An 18,061-nucleotide genomic window follows, 5' to 3' on the forward strand; every position below is an offset into this window, starting at 1 on the left:
ATGTGTGTGATGTCCTTAGGTTAGTTACGTTTAACTAGTTCTAAGTTCTAGGGGACGAATGACCTCAGACGTTGAGTCCCATAGTGCTCAGAGCCATTTGAACCATTTTTGAATAATCATCAAACAATCTTGCCGTGTGCATTTAAGCTCCACGCTCCAGAGAAATAAATTCCGATTGCTTTAATTATAGTTGGGACCAATAATATTCTCAGTACGTAGGATATAATTGGGTTGGAAACTTGCAAACTGACGATATTTGCCGGCAGGGATGGCCGGGCGGTTCTAGGCACTACAGTCTGGAACAGTACGACCGCTACGGTCGCAGGTTCGAATCAAAAAAGTGGTTCAAATGGCTCTGAGCACTATGGGACTTAACTACTTAAACCTAACTAACCTAACGACGTGACACACATCCATGCCCGAGGCAGGAATCGAACCTGCGACCGTAGCGGTCGCGCAGTGCCAGACTGTAGCGCCTAGAACCGCTCGGCCACACCGGCCGGCAGGTTCTAATCGTGCCTCGGGCATGGATGTGGTTCAAATGGCTCTGAGCACTATGGGACTCAACTGCTGTGGTCATCAGTCCCCTAGAACTTGGAGCTACTTAAATCCAATTAACCTAAGGTCATCATACACACCCACGCCCGAGGCAGGATTCGAACCTGCGACCGTAGCAGCAGTGCGGCTCTGGACTGGAGCGCTTAGAACCGCACGGCCACCGCGGCCGGCAGCATGGATGTGTGTCATGTCCTTAGGTTAATTAGGGTTAAGTAGTTCTAAGTCTAGAGGACTGATGACCTCAGATGTTAAGTCCCATAGTGCTCAGAGCCATTCTCGCATAAAACACGAGTCATAATTACGTTAGAATGGTAAGCTATTGTAACCTCCCCCTCACTTATCGACCTTAATGGCAGTGAAAAATGAAACCGCGTGTACCTAATGGAAATTTGGGAAAAGCAATCGTCACCGAAGTTAATCTGTCGGTAAAGAGGGAGGAAAGGGTTACATCTAAATGAAAGGAAAAATGCAAATGAAACCGGTGGAAATTAATTTTAAAAAGTGGCAAAGTTAATAAAGAAAGTAAATGCGTGGCCGTTACGTTAACAATTAACTAGCGGTAATTAGATATTTGAGATTTGGGGGAAATTACGGTCGCCAGTCCTATGGACAATTACTATAGTAACTGAAAAAGAAATGTTATTACACATATGATTAGCACTAGAAGCGTGGCAATTGAAGGTTGACACGTGTAGTGTGAAAACTGAAAGTTTGTCAGAAGTAATAAATTTCGCTACACTCTGACTTAATTTAGCAAAAGAATTAATAAAATCGGAAAATTGAAAGTTAATTTAGTGACTGAAATTAATAGTGAGCTTTGTTTCTGAAGCACATCGAAATTCAGTAAAATACGGTTAGTCTTGGGCTACCTCAACAATCATTTCAAAAGCTACTTGAATCTACCCAATATAGAAATAAGAGATTTAACTTTGAACTTGAATTGAATGATTCTGAACAATTAACCATAGTAAAATTTAGTACATACCAAGCTGAGCTGCAGTCACAGGTAAGCTAAAATACAGTAACAAAGCTCGCACTCTTAATTTGTGCTTGTGTAACCAAAATATTGTAGCCAGCTATGAATACCTTAACTGAACTTTGAAATTAAAGCAGTGAAATCGAATGATATTACTTTAATGCTGGCGTTTGAATTTCAATGACACTCGGGTTCATTCCGGAAAAGGAAGGGACCCTGCTTGGTAATGCAATTGGAACAATGAGCAACAAAGGTTCATGCTACGTCGCTGTAATTTAGTGAGAAACATTTAACAGTTTGAAAAGCTGAGGTTTGCCATATAGTTCTAAAACTTTACGTGCTACCAGTCTTCCTTGTTGGTTGATTGAAGATTTGCAGTCGTCGATCGAGGAGGTGGCGACAGTCACTCATTGTCGGCCGTCGCTGTTGCAGAAGCTGGATGTTGGCGCGCCTTCTTCTCGACACGGTCTCCAGCCGAAACGGGCTCTTGATGTGTGCCAGCTAACGCTACCCGCCCGCGACACCGTGTCAGAAACTATCATCGCGAGTCGAGCGCAATTACATGCTGCCAAACCCCGAAAGCGCGGCAACTCGTGGGAGCGTCACACAACACACCTGCTCAACCGCACTACTCCAGCCAGACTCTACTCTGCCCGCGCTCCACGCGGCCGAGTTCACACTACCAAAGATCCTAAACACTTTGGTTCTCCACACGACCTATCGATGTATTCGTTCGATAGCATAGTTTTCCCTAGGCAAGACCCAGAGTAAAAATACAAACAATATTTACAAAACAAACCAATTATACATCGACATATATATATATATATATATATATATATATATATATATATATATAAAAATAGTAAAACAATTACAATATATAAAGGCACAGAAATGTCATATATTCAGGTAACAAAATAAGGAAAGAATTTATAGTACAATAGATGGAAATAGATGTGCATTTCCGGCGTTACACTATTCTGTAAAGCGTCTGTGTCTTGCTTCGTGTGCGACCAGAAGGAAGAATCACTTTCACGGTAAAGAAGCTCCTACAGTGATACGGAACGCTGCTGTGACCACAAGGGTGGGAAGCACAGACGGACATTTTAGTGCATGACGGCAGCGCAGCAATGTCACCGCGTGGCAGATACACCCACTGCTGTGTGTCGGGTGATGTGATGTGATGGTTCCCGCTACGCGTCACGGACTGTCCCGCCGGAATTCCGCACCAGGAAAAGAGAGTGCCGGGAAGTGGGCAGTCAGCCGGCTGTGGCCCCACCACGCCAGTGCTTCCTAGCGACTGAGCCCAGCACATGGAGCCACTTAACTGGCGCGCTAGCAACTGGCTCTGCGCAGCGTCAGACTCGCGCTGAGGCCACCGCGTCCAGTGGACACGAGTGGCAGCACACGCAACTCGTACGTCGTGCGTGCGAGTGCGTGTGCGTGTGAAACAGAGAGAGAGCGAAAACTGAGGAAGACCTGCGCAGAAGTATCGGCCAACGGTATGTCATTATCTAATTTCGCCACTTTCATTCTCTTACTGATTATTTGCTGATACACTTTCCATTTTTCTAACGCGACCCGCCTCGATGTCATAATCTTCTGATCTGTGTGATGGTGCAGCTTCAGTGACTCAGAAGTGGTCATCATAATAAAGGACACACGTGCATGGACAAGATGTTTCGTGAATTGATAGCATTGATCATCCGAATGCTGCGACTCTTGTTCGTTGCTGCAGTGACGAAAGTTACAGCCTACACTCTGTATTCAGTTCTGCAAAACAAATAGTCATAGTAACAATTGAGGCGTTTCTGGTACAAAGACTTATTTGAGATTGGGCAATATAAACAGTTACCTAATATACAAGCATATTTTAATACGATGTGCTTTGATTTTACTGTGAAAAATAATATTTCTGATAAATATTTGTGGGCGCTCTTCCTATACATCTGTGTCCGTAGGCGATAATGAGCAACAATTCTTATCAAAGTTATTTTATTTTTCCGAACACATTGTAACAAGACAGGAATATTATTCTTAATGATCGATGGACCCTCAGAAAGGTATAAAAATAAAATAATATAAAGTAATTTGATAACAAAATACAACCATACAAATAAAATACTAGTGCCCTATACTAAACTGAAGGAGAAGCGTTGCGCGCGCACGCATCAAGGAAACACAGCCCTGGTATTAGCATTGAGATAATGCAACAAAACCTCGGAAAAATACTCTGCATAACACGCTGATTAATTTTAAACACTTTCTCGGTAAAGGGCATATAGACCTATAGAACCTTCTACCGGAAACTGCCTCAACTGATATGACACATTAATTGGAGTCAGTAAACATGACAGAATGCTGCAGATATTTGATTGTAGTTACTGCCGAAAACCTGGACTGGAAGAAGCATATTATTGAGCTGCACAGACAATTAAGTTCAACTATTTTCGATCTTTGCATAATTGCTAGTGTTGGAAACAAACCGCAAACGAACGTTATTATACTCACACTTGCGCAGTAACTGATATTACTGTCGCTCGCCATGTCTGGTGGCACACGGCTAATCAGAAATTAGTTCTTTAGAATATGACCACAATCAATATTATCTTTGGAAAAAATGGATAAGACAACAGGTTCTCTGTTCATCGTAATTAATATAAGCTTTAGATTATTATCTTATGTAGTTGCTGTTCCAGATAAGGTCTAATTCGATTATATAGCATTATTTTCGAATTTATTCTGAAACTCTCGTTAATACGAAGGTTGGAACTTTAATAATGACAACTATTTATTTACAGCTCGTACAAAATAGATACGTGTTTCAAAGTTTTACTGACCTTCAAAGTAGTCACCAGCATTGTGTATAACCCGTTGCCAGCGATGTGGAAGTCGTAGGATACACTTAGCAGTGCCTGCTGTGTTGACAGTTCGAGCGGCGCGGTCTATTGCCCGGCGAATTTGTAGCAGTTCTGAAGCGAGTGCTGTGAAGTTTAGAAGTCGAGTTGAACTCACGAGGGCTGAGGTCAGAGGAGTGCAGTAGGTGGTCTAGCAGCCCCATCAGTCAAACAAATCAGTAACAGCTTGCACTGTACGTGCTTGAGCAATGTCCTGCAAAATGATGGTCAGGTCCTGCAGAAAGTGTCATCGCTTCTGTCTCTATGCTGTTCATTTTTGGAACACAACCTGGACCAGCTTACATTGAATACAGGATTGAAAGAAAGCAACGTTAAGTCACTGTTGTTAGAGGGCAGTGGTAAAGGGTAGGGAATAATTGACCTGGCAAAATCATAGCGTTGTTTTCACACAGTTGAAACGTCACTTTGCTCCATTCTCAAAGCTTCCCTGGCACGACAAATCAAACGAAAAACTACTCCACAGATTTAATCGTGAGCATTTATCAGTGGAACCCGATTAATTCTGCCCACTGCTAAACAAGTAAACAACACGGGTCGTCAGTCTCGCTTTGACTCGCTAGTCTCGCTTTGACCCGCGACTTTGACTTTCTTACCACTCCAAAGTCAATAATTCAAAGCCCTCTAACTATTTACTTTGAAGAAAGATTCTCAGATCTGGCCACTGGACAGGAGGAATATGTACACCGTTTACACTTTAGCGTCCCCAATCTATTACTGGTCACTTTCGCCGATAATCACTAAAACTAAACTCCATCCGAACAGGCCTCGGAAGGTCCAACGGTACCGACGGACCGCCGTGTCATCCTCAGCCCATAGGCGTCACTAGATACGGATAACGGGAACACGTGGTCAGCGTACCAGCATAGCCGTTGTCTGTTTTCGTCACAGGAGTCGCTACTTCTCAGTCAAGTAGCTCGTCAAGTTGCCTGACAAGGGCTGCGTGCACCCCGCTAGCCAATATCTCTCGGCAGACCCGGACGGACACTCATCCAATTACCAGCCAAACCCGACAGCGCTTAACTTCGCTGATCCGCGGAAACCAGTGTTACCACTGCGGCAAGACGGTTGGCGCCGATAATGACTACAACCGCAAAGCAGGAACACAGTTCAATATCAACAGTGGAAAAGTCACTCAAAAATCACCACGCTCAAATTTACACGGCAACAAATGAAATTCATTTGTATCAATTTACCTTAATCTGGTCGGTCACTTTCATCCAACGACACTTCCACCTAGCTAATGTCTTGATTCTCTGCTCTGAAGCCTTCTTTTGCTAAACAAATATACTCTCATTAATCCGCAACACTCACAGAGGAAAAGCAGTGAAGTGTCTAAAGGTAAACACCATAAATAGAAGTTAGTATCGAACATATACTTCGTTAGGCTGGCAACAAATAGGTAAACATACCAAAGAAGATGAAACAGGTAATGGAGAAGCAATATTTACGTTGTGAAAAGCAGTCTACGATGAAATAGTTGTATCGAGTGACAAAAGAACAATAGTCCACCACAAAAAAGAGTGAGAAACATGGTGACCAGTGTGTGGGAGGCGAGAACACAAAGATGTGATTACATTGCAGTGATAAAAGTGTTAGTGCGACCTCCAGACCAGATGTGAGGAAACGCAGATCAGCAAATCGAAAGTAATTACTTTTTTACAAAAAATCGCGAAGTGAACTGTTTGATAATCTGTGACTAACAAAACTGTATCGTTATAGATCCCACTGATGATGCCTTAGAACAAGAGAAGGTGAAACGCGTATGGGATAAATAAAGTAACTAGCAGCAGGAAAAGGCAGTTTTATTTTCAGAACACGTATGTCTAAAGAGAATTCGACGTCCGCGCACGGGAACGCACTTTCGAATGCACTGCATCTTATCAGTAACGGAGACGCAACTTCGTTAATCACGAAGGGCCAGAGGATCACTAACTCCTCACTTACGCAGTGATAAGCACTTGAAAATGCAAACTCTGCCACAGAGGGTTCACCGCTAGTCACGTAAATCCCGCGTAGGTTCCCGGCCGACTCCGCTATTTTGCAAATTCCACACTGCTCCACGAAATTATCTTGCACATAGGCCTTTCAGCCTATCAGAATCAGGAGCATTGGCATTCTCATTGGCCATCCCCTGATCCTGCTTACAGCTGCCTCCTGGCAACACTTTAAGATTTTTTTTCCGTAGCGGAGCTGAAGACACAGGCCGCCATGGGGAAATTACAGTCCCTGTAAGCCAGCCATGTAGGCTCGGGCCAGGACCCATTTAGGAGGATTAGAGAAAAACGGGCTTATCAGCTCCAGGCTGAAGAAAGCCTCCTTCCCCCAGAACACCACCCTGTCGTAGACAACAGCCAAAGCAAGCACACGCAGCACGGCCGGAAATGAGATGTTACAGGGCGACACAGAAAACCAAGGAAAAACTAAACCAGGACGGCTCGACAAAAATTTGTTCCTCATTCTTCGCAGTACCAACGTTCATACCGGTTGGTTATAATTGAAGTTCAGCTACTCACAGAGGTGCAGTGTGGGCTGCAATTGTCGTATGACAGCTAAACTTGATAGGTTTGCTAATGCGAAGCCGATTTACGCTGGAAAAAAATTAGTTCAAAAAATGGTTCAAATGGCTCTGAGCACTATGGGACTTAACATCTAAGGTCATCAGTCCCCTAGAACTTAGAACTACTTAAACCTAACTAACCTAAGGACATCACACATATCCATGCCCGAGGCAGGATTCGAACCTGCGACAGTAGCGGTCGCGCGGTTCCAGACTGAAGCGCCCAGAACCATTCGGCCACAACGGCCAGCAAAAATTAGTTCCAATTTTGCCTACCAAGTGCAATTCTGCTGCTGTGAAAGCAAGAAAGACGTCTAGAAATGTTTCCATATGTAATGGATTGCAAACGGGAGGTGGGTAGAAAAAAATTAAAGAAGTGAGAGACGCTCAACGTTTATTTTACTATTAACCGCCGCTTACACATTTTGTTCAATATGAGCATCGGAGACGTCAGCGAGATGAACATCCGTAAAACTTCGTGACCAACAGTTTCTCGCAACAGTTGCGGTGGATCTCAAATTGCTTCCATATGTCTAGATTTCCAGAAGACTTTTGACTCCGTTCCTCACAAGCGACTTTTATCAAATTTGTGACTAGGAATATCGTATCATTTGTGCGACTGGATACTTGATTTCCTGTCAGAAAGGTCACAGTTGGTAGTAATTGACGAAAAGTCATCGAGCAACACGGAAGTGGTAGCTGGTGTTCCCCAAGGAAATGTTATAGGCCCTCTGCTGTTCCTAATCTATATAAACGATTTAGAAGATAATCAGAGCAGCCCCCTAAAATTGTTTGCAAATGTTGTTGTCATTTACTGCCTCGTAAAGCCATCAGAGGATCAATACCAATTGCAAACTAATTTAAATAAGGTATCTCTATGGTGCGAAAAGTGACACTTGACTCCAAATAACGAAAAGAGTATGGTCATCCATATAAGTGCTAAAAGGAATATGTTAAAATTCAGTTACAAGATTAATCACACATATCTAAAGTCTGTCAATTCAACTAAATACCTAGCTATTACAATTACGAACAACTTAAACTGGAACGATCACACAAAAAATGTTGCGCAGGAGGGGGTCAAAGGCTGTGTTTCATTGACAGAACACTTAGAACATGCAACTGGTCTACTAAAGAAACTGCCTACACTACACTTGTCCGTCCTCTCCTGGAATATTCCTGTGCGGCATGGCATCAAGATAGGATTGACAGAGGACATCGAAAAAATTCAAATAATGGTAGCTCGTTTTGTATTATTGCGAAATGGGGGAGAGTGTGTCATAGATACGACACGCGTGTTGGGTTGGCAATCACTCAACCAAATGCGTTATTCGTTGCGGCTAGAACTATTCATAGAATTTCAATCACCAACTTTCCCCTCTGAACACGCAAATTTTAATGACGCCAACTTACATACAGGGAAATAATCATTGTAATAAATTATGAGAAATCAGAGCTCGTACGAAAATATTTGAGTGTTCTTTTTTTCCGAGCTCTTTCAAAATTGTACGGTAGAAAGTCTGAAATGGGTTCGATAAATCCCCTGCCAGGCACAGGCATTTAAGTTCGAATAGCAGAGTAGACATATCTGTGCAGATATTTAATGGATGTTACTGTTTCGTGTGACTGATCGCCAATCGTATAATAAAACAATACCAGGTCTTTCTGTCAGATTATATGCAATGTACTAAATTTATTTTTACTTTCAACAACCAATCTCCGCACCAAATGTCGATCATCTACACGCCTTCCCGCATTTCGCTAGAGTTTTCTGGGGTTGCGATCGTGTGTATTATTTTTTTAAAATCAACGTCCCTTTTTCTCAACACATACTAATCGCTCACGGATCAATGAGGTATCGTTAGAAAGGTGATTTTAACCAGCTTCTGACATTGCATTCCGATTTTGCGCTAAAACTTACTATTTGTGGAAAATATTACTTTAAAAGAAACTTAACTGTCATAGGCCAAATGGCATCCTGGGTGCCGAACTTCACACCTATATTTTACGACGCTAACTTATTAATCACACATAAGAGACTCTCTTTTCATGTTATCGTATTACATTACCATTTTCTTTGTTTTAAAGTACTTTCTAACTGAATAATTCGTATACAGCACTGTCATAGATTCTCTTCCCGTCGCACAAGCAGACGCCCTAAGCGAATACACTTTCCGAAACAACAAACACATTTGTCATTGTCACCTTGAATTTTTACCTATCGCTGCTACGGCCTAGGGTTCTTACTGTAATTGAAAATGTTTGTCGAGTTAAAGTTATAGGTTATGTGGCTCCACTGACAGCCCCTGATCTCTGCCCGTCACACAAGCCGGAACAAACATTCCGAACATTTTTGAACATATAGAAATGTCTGTACAAGGATGTATCATAAATTCATGATTATTATTTCACGTTGTTCGGTTCATTTTTAAAGATGATTTCTCTTCAGATCCACAACTACCCTTTTCATATCAAGTACATATTCCAAATACTGTCATTATCTAAAACTATAGAACAATAGTGTCACGTAACAGTGTCATAACAGTGTCATGGATTTTTCAAATTCATCCTCTAGTTTATTGATATATATTGTGAAGAGTAACGGACCTTCAATACGCCATGGGTTACGCTCAGAGCTACTTAACACGTCTGAAAATTACTCTCCGTCAAGAACGAAATACAGTGCTCTATTTGCCACGAGTTCTTCACTCAAATCACAAAGCTAGACTGATATTTCGTTCAGTTGTATTTTGTTCATGAGGCGACGATGCGAAACTGTATCGAACGCATTCCGAAAGCCAAAAAACAGTTCATCAACCTGCAACGCGGTATCTACTACTTCAAGGGATATTAGTTCCATTGTCATGCGCAGTGTCCCAGACAGTGTAGGTTCTGCCAAAATATCACTGGTCTTTCTCTTGTCAGAAGATGTCAAGTAATAGATTACTTTTTAACATTCATTACAGTTTAAAACAACATGCTAAACGGTTCGCGAATGTATCAGTTAGGAGGACACTGATCCTAAATGGCAAACGCAGCACTACCCGTACTTTCATCGCGGTAAAGTGACCCTAGAGATGGAAGAAACTTTCTTCACTGATATGTGACTGGCACGGGAGGAGGGAGGTGGTGGGGGGGGGGGGGGGCGTATGACGTCAATGTCCTGTTCAAATGTCTGTACCGCAACACGTGGAAGGACAGCGTATGGCACTGTTGATGGTGACCCGCCGTCCGTCGTACGAATATTTGTTCACGGTGCCATTTGAGAGTAGTAGGCTGTGTTCTGGCACAATACAAATACAGCACTCTGGACAGTCGTCCACATGACACAGATACACACCTGGAAAGTCATGATACACTGACGGAAAAAAATCGCAACTCCAAGAAGGAGTTGTGCGTGTTTCTACACCTGAAATATGATGTCCATTCAAATTCCACGCGAGTCGCCTAAAAATGGCGCTAGTAGTGTCATTATGAGGATGCAAAACAGGTTTGCTTTAAATAAGCGTTGTAATGTTCGTGAGCGTGACGTTTGTCAAGAATGCCTTCAATGCGACAAGGACTCCGTTATCAATATCTCACTGCTGTGAAGAGGTCGTGTAATAGGGCTACGAGAAGCTGGATGTTCCTTCTGAGATACTGTCGAGAGTCTTGGCAGGAATGTAGCCACTGTACATGAGTGCTAGCAGCGGTGGTCACGGGAATGTACGGCCGCAAGAAGATGGGGCTGCGAACGGCCACGTGGCACTACAGAGAGGGAAGGTCATCGTATTCGGAGTATGGCTCTGGAGCATCTGCATCTGCTGCAGCAATCTGAGCAGCAGTACCACCATTCTGACACAACGAATGTTGTAAATCGGTACTTCAGGAAAGCTCCGAGCCAGACACCCCGTAGCGTGCGTTCCACTGACTCCAAACCACCGCCATTTGCGACTTCAGTAGTGTCAAGTGAGAGCTCCATGGAGAGCAGAGTGGAGGTCTGTTGTTTTGTTTTTCTGATGGAAGCAGGTTCTGCCTCGGTGCCAGTGATGTTAGGAGGAGGCCTGTTGAGGCCCTGCAACCAACCTTTCTGCGTGCTGGACACACTGGACCTATAGCTGGAGTTATGGGGTGCGATTTTGTATGACAGCAGGAACACTCCTGTGGTTATCTCGCGCACCCTGAGTACAAATTTGTTCGTCATTCTGCTGACTTGACCTGCTGTGTTATCATTCATTAATAGCATTCCAAGAGTGTTTTCCAACAGGATAGCGCTCGCCCACATACCGCTGTTGTAACCCAACATGCTCTGCAGAGTGTTGACATGTTGCCTTGCCCTGCCCGATCACCATATCTGCCTCCAATCGAGCACATGTGGGATATCATCGTACAATTCCAACGTCATCCACAAACAGCGTTATTTCTCCCTGTGTTGACCGACCAAGTGCAACAGGTATGGAACTACACCCCACAAACTGACATTCGGCACCTATACAACACAATACCTGCACATTTACATGCTTGCAGTCAACATTCTGGCTGTTACAACGGTTATTAGTGAACCAGTGTTTCACATTTGCAAAGCGCTTACATTAATCAGCGACTTTGCAATGTTAATCACTTATATACGTTACCGTGACAAAGGCATTCCCGAAATTTCATTGTTCTTTATTAATAATTGTTTGGTGCTGCGATTTTTTTCCGTCAGTGTAGATCGGAGGAAGGTAACACAAAACCACCTACACTAGATATTTATACACTACGACAATTCGGATCCCGTTATAAAACATTCATTTCCTGGGTATGCAACTGAACCTTTTTAACTGTATAATCATTATCTTCATTGCCATCAATTCTTGTTGCTCCTGCTTAAGTTTTAAGCATAGGCGAAAGTTCTATAGCTGGTTCTGGTTTTAGTTCCTTACCTAATTTATTCCTCCCTCTTGTACGCCTTCTCCAGTGAAGTATTTGCGAGAGTTTCGTGGCCGTACGGGCTCTCTGTGTTTGGCCTCTTACGTTCTAGGTGCACAGCTCTTTCTGAAATGCTCCATGTAGTGTTAATATGGTATGTCTGAAACATCTCCACCACTTTCTTCAATATTTCTGTTGTTAATGAAATTTGGCCTAAACGCTACATTACCTTTTCAAATCAACATCTCAGTTCATAAAATAAATCCTAAAATACGAATGTGCTGTATACAAATTTAAAGCTATTTACTTCGGTCCAGGAGGGCGTTTATTATTCAAAAACATTAATTTTCAGTAACTTTCCGGCAGCCATAAAAACCTGACTTCCTAATAAGGTACAATAAAAGAAAAGTTTAAAAGATTTATTGGTGAGTGTAATATTATCTTATGCAATTAAGTGTATAGACAGTGATAAATTCGGTATTAACTTTTAAACGAAAATTCTGTAAAATTTTTATTCATTCCACTTCCTTGAGGACTATTTCGCTTCTTTTGTAAATGGTGGGTATCACGCATTTTTGTTTTTGTGGCATGTTGTACGTCCATGAAGATCTCGTCAATATGGATATACTGAATGAAAAATATATCTATACAGGCCATCTGATCTTCATAAGAGGATGAATCAAATGTAAACAGGATTTTTTTTTAATAAATGGATTTAAACTTCGGTAAAATTTAAATCCAAGAACATATTTTTATAGGTAGTCTGTTGAATGGGTAGCACATTTTTCGCAGCAGACAGACAATTTCCTGATCCCGTTTTCGTAAAATGGACGTCACTGTGACAGCCGGCCGGTGTGGCCGTGCGGTTCCAGGCGCTTCAGTCTGGAACCGCTTGACCGCTACGGTCGCAGGTTCGAATCCTGCCTCGGGCATGGATGTGTGTGATGTCCTTAGGTTAGTTAGGTTCAATTAGTTCTAAGTTCTAGGGGACTGATGATCACAGATGTTAAGTCCCATAGTGCTCAGAGCCATTTGAACAATTTGTGACAGCTGCCAGAGGCGCACGAGTAGTTAGATAGCGCCATCGTCGTCAAATCTGTGTCCTCCAACTGCTTCCTTTAGTGGTCCAAACAAATGAAAATCACAGGGCCACAAGCCCGGAGTGTAGCGTGAATGTCCTAGTGTGGTCCAGAACATTTCCTGAATTGTTTGTTGAGCTCGGCCAGCTGTGTAGGGTCGAGCTTTGTCATGAAGCACTGTCAAGTTCCTCATTCTGACGATATGCACATTTTGATTGGTCCAAAAGTTGGCAGCAGTCCAATGTCCATGGAGAAAATCGACATTAAGAATTTATTTAAAATCAAAACGACTGTTGCAAGAGCCTTCCCCGAAGAGATACGGTTTTGGGTTTTGATGGGTGCAGATGCGCCTTTTTTGCGCCATTCCATGCTGCTTTTTTCGATTCCGAGCTGTAACTGTGAACCGACGTTTCATCACAGGTCAAAATCCAGTTTAAAAAATGTTCCCTGTCAGTCTGCTAGCGTGTCAATAGCCGTTTGCACACCTCGAGAGGGTAAACTTTGTGCTCTGCGATCAGAAAACGAATCACGCCCCTTGCGGACACTTTCGAAAACCAAGGCTGTCAGTAATGATCGTCTGAGTACTACAGAAGCTTATGCCAACATCATCAGCACTTCCAGTAGCTGCTATTCGGCGATAGTCTTCAATAAACTGGCTAACAATGCGAACATTCTCCTCAGTCATGCATGTCCTCCGTTAATGTCGGTGAGCTGCAGTCTCAACTGTTTTCCGACCTCGTAAAAACTGTTTGTGCAATGCATGCACTTGAGTCCCCGAACAGTGTAGCAAGTCTTTTCCGAATTTCGGACTGTTTTACGCCCTCTGTTTTAAGACACTTGATTATAATGAGTTGTGCGACAGATGACGGTACATCGTGCTCTGACTAAACAAACGGTACAACGTTCTTGCTGTGGGAGCTATCAGTAGAAATGAAATCAACATTGAACAGAGATCTCCGTTTACAAAATGGAGCAAAAACAAAAATTCCTGTTTACATTTGATTCTCCCTAGTAATAGCTGATCATAAATAAGCATTTAAAAATACTTTTTGCCATCACATATTTATTCCCAAACACAATTGTTTTATGAACACTTGACGCTGGAGTCACATGTGGCTGCTTTTCGAGTATCACACGCTCGGAAGAAAAATTTCACGATAATAAGTATTCTAATGATGTTACAACGTTTTCATATTTAGTTAGTTGGATAACTGCACTATCAGCTGTCTGTACCTTATGTTTAGTGTCTTCTTCCATTCACTTGATTTTATGTGTCTACGTTTCCAAAGAGAGACTAAAACTTGCTTCTAAAGCACATCCGTAAATATTGATATGGTGCCTTGGACAGAGACTATGTCCCAACTCCTTAGTCTTATTTGTGTCCGCCCCCGGTAGCTGAGTGGCCAGTGCGACAGAATGTCAATCCTAAGGGCACGGGTTCGATTCTCGACTGGGTCAGAGATGTTGTCCGCTCAGCGACTGGGTGTTGTGTTGTCCTAATCATCATCATTTCATTCCCATCGACGCGCAAGTCGCCGAAGTGGCGTCAAATCGAAAGACTTGCACCCGGCGGACGGTCTACCCGACGGGAGGCCCTTGTCACACGATATTCAGTATTATTGGTGTTGATCTAAGACTTACAACTTTCGCTTTCACTTGTGTCCATTTGCTTTCAAACGCGTATAAAGCAGCTCACAGAAACTACGAAGTTTCGATCCTCAAAATAAATTCCCTGTGCCCATTTTATATCCGTTCACTTGTCGTCTGGGTATATTTTCATTCTAGGGATAAACAAGCAACCTAAAAACAAAATTAAAGTACTATAAATAAAATATTTGGTAAGGAGCGATTCTTCGGATATATGAAGCTAGAAATTAAATATTGGTAAGGTGCGATTCTGCTGGGTATACGAATGTTATGCATATTACACAGGGATAAATAAACAAGATAAGAACAAAGTATTGATGTTCAATCTAAAAATTAAATATGTGACAACATGTGATTAAAATTTAAATGGATACCAAGGATAGCGATCACCTTAATATAACAGGGCAACATTTCAGCACCAGTGATATCATGCTACAAAAAAATTTAAAAAATTAAACTTTTTTAAACTGTTGCCTGTATGCATACAAAATTTTGTTGATGGCATTCTAAAAATTACTCACTGCCTGGGAAACAGTACATACAAAGGGATACCTTTGAAGCTACTGACAGGAAGTAAATTCCGTTTCCTCCCACACTGTTATTCTGTCGACACACACACACACACACATATTCGCGCACACGCAAACCGAAAGAGGAGGGAAGGGGGAGGGGGAGGGGCAGGCTGTGTGGAGGAGAACGGAGTCCAATTGTGTGTTTGTTTTCTATATACGCACTCTATCAAAAAACAAAGCGGCTCTAACAATTATTCCATATCGCATTGTTATCTTTCAATTTTTTCGCGGAATTCTCCATCATTTGTTATTTTATTATTTCTGGTTTTCACGGACCTCCTAAATGTGGACTGACATACGCATCATAGAGTAGGCTTAAGCCAAAAATAACTTCACACGTCTGAACAGCTGAGATCAACTTACTTATATTCTGCGGCCAGAAGTGGCCAAGTATTTGATTGTATGTGGAAATAGAAAGATATTCCGAACACTTGATTAATGTAATTTGGTGCCTCTATCAGCAAAAGTTGAGAGAAGGAAGGCTAACAAGAAGAACCAAGTGGCTGTAAATTGGGGATCAAAATAGGATTGCCGATAGAAGAAAAGAGGAAGGTGTATCAGGATTTACCTACCTGTCGATGGCGAGGTCATTAGTGACAGCACAAGCTCGAACTGGAGTAGAATGAGGAAGGAAATCAGCCGTGTCCCTTTCAAAGGAACCGTCGAAACATTTACTTAAAAAGGAAATTTCGAAAAACTCAAATCTAGATGACCAAATAGATATCAGTCCCCTAGAACTCAGAACTAATTAAACCTAACTAACCTAAGGACATCACACACATCCATGCCCGAGGCAGGATTCGAACCTGCGACCGCAGCGGTCGCGCGGTTCCAGACTAAAGCGCCTAGAGCCGCTCGGCCACTCTGGCCGGCCTCGTAATTAAGGAGACACTTTTGAACGCGGTTAGTCATACTCATTACCAAATTCTCCAAAGCAGCCTGAGGGATATATTTTCCGATTCCTCCACAGCGGCCTCTATGCCTCTATGATCTTCTGTAAGCTTTCTGATGGAACAAGACGATTACAGACTGCGTGTCTTAGCATGATCCTTCAATTCTCAGTGCAGCTGAGATCTAGAGAATATGGGGCCATTCCATCCGATTGACTCTATGCTCCACTAGGAAGGTGTACATAAGATTATGACGATTGATGCGTCCATTGGCGACCATCAGCGCCCAATCCCGTTCCAGTATGGTCACCAAACGGAGCCACAATGCGTGCAAGGATGTCGTCACGATCGCCTCAGTCAATCTACCATGTATTGGCATAACGGTTGTCCTGCGGCTATACATAATTCCATCCCAAAGCATGACTGAACCGCCTCGATAAGGGTTGCGGTCTACGACACATTTAGTGCGTAAACGTCGTCCTCGTTGCCTCCACACAAGAATATCAGTATTGCCGGGTTGCAGACTGATACAGATGTAACCAGAAAAGAACGTTTCCCACTGCTGCCTATGCCACGAAGAATGGTTTCGTGCAGATGCGACACGAGACTCTCTCCGACGTGGAACGTAATCCCTGCTTGTAGAACCTGCTTCAAATCGTTTGTTTTGACGCCTGCACTATTTGGAACTGCCACGGTAGACGTGTAGCATTGCGTTGAAGGATTCTGCTTGCTGTCATATGCAGATATTGGTCCTGCACACCTGTTTTTCTTCCATGGCCACTTTTGTGACGATCCTCAGCCGGTCCTGTCACTAGAAACTTGTTCCAGATTCTGGAGACATCACTTTGAGCCACAGCGACATTCGCTACGACGTCCACTTGTCTCATTCCCTGCTCAATTAGAGAGACCATACGGCTATTGTTGTACGAGCCATTCTGAAGCAACACAGACCTCGTAATGACACCCATCACTGCAATGTTTACAGATAACAATGTTGCAATAGACTGCACATATGGCCCCTCCTGGTAGCATCGTGGACTACTTTTTCAGCTAGAATTGCATTAAAAACTAAGCAGGGTATCGATATCATAACGTATTTCTGAACCACAATATTCAATATTAAAATTTCTGCAATTTGCAACGTTTATTTTGACCAATGTATTCACAGAGATACAATTTTAAAATGGGGATGTGATTTTGACTATCTTTTTCTTTGCAGGTTACCTCACTGCCGTCTGTTTTATAAATTTTAATCGCAGCCAAACATTGATTTTAAACTGAGCTGTGAACAACCTAATAAAAACATATTCCAGTGGTACTTGGCTGGAGATTACACACCCACGAACAGTAGACTAGATCTTCTGTTTTACAGTACTACGACAATGAAGGTGTTACGACAGTACAGCGACGTAATTGGTCGTCCTGTGAGATACCCAGATTTACAGTCAACCACAGTGTGCAGCCTCCACTCTGGCTCACTCCAACAGTGACCTGCTTATGTACGCACTTCACGTTCTACAACCAGAAAATTCTCCTGAATTGGTTCACGAGACTATCTTACTAAGGCTGTTGGCAGAGCAGAGCAAGGTCCAGATGCTTCTGTTTATCAATGCAGCGCATCTTGTGGCTCAGTGACCCTCGAAGGCAGCTGTTCTCAAACCGTGGGGCCCGAACTCCAGTGGGACACAAATGATATGCAAGAGGGACGTGGCATTTTAAAAAGAACTTCTTAGTAACAAATAATTGCGTTTACCTTTTCCTTCGAACACAGAAGATGCCGTTGATCTGGGTTGAATTTTGTCCGCCAGACGCGGTCGACGACAATGAAACCGCGGTCATATTTATAGCATATTTTGAAATGATCGGGCGAGCTGGGCGACGTCGGTCATCGGCGTAATCGCCCGTTGTCGGCTGCGCTGTGACTATAGCCTCAACTATCGCGTGCAAAGCAACCCTTGGCTCGTGTGACGC

This window comes from Schistocerca piceifrons, chromosome 7, assembly GCF_021461385.2.
Source record: "Schistocerca piceifrons isolate TAMUIC-IGC-003096 chromosome 7, iqSchPice1.1, whole genome shotgun sequence".
Classification (NCBI taxonomy): Eukaryota; Metazoa; Arthropoda; class Insecta; order Orthoptera; family Acrididae; genus Schistocerca; species Schistocerca piceifrons.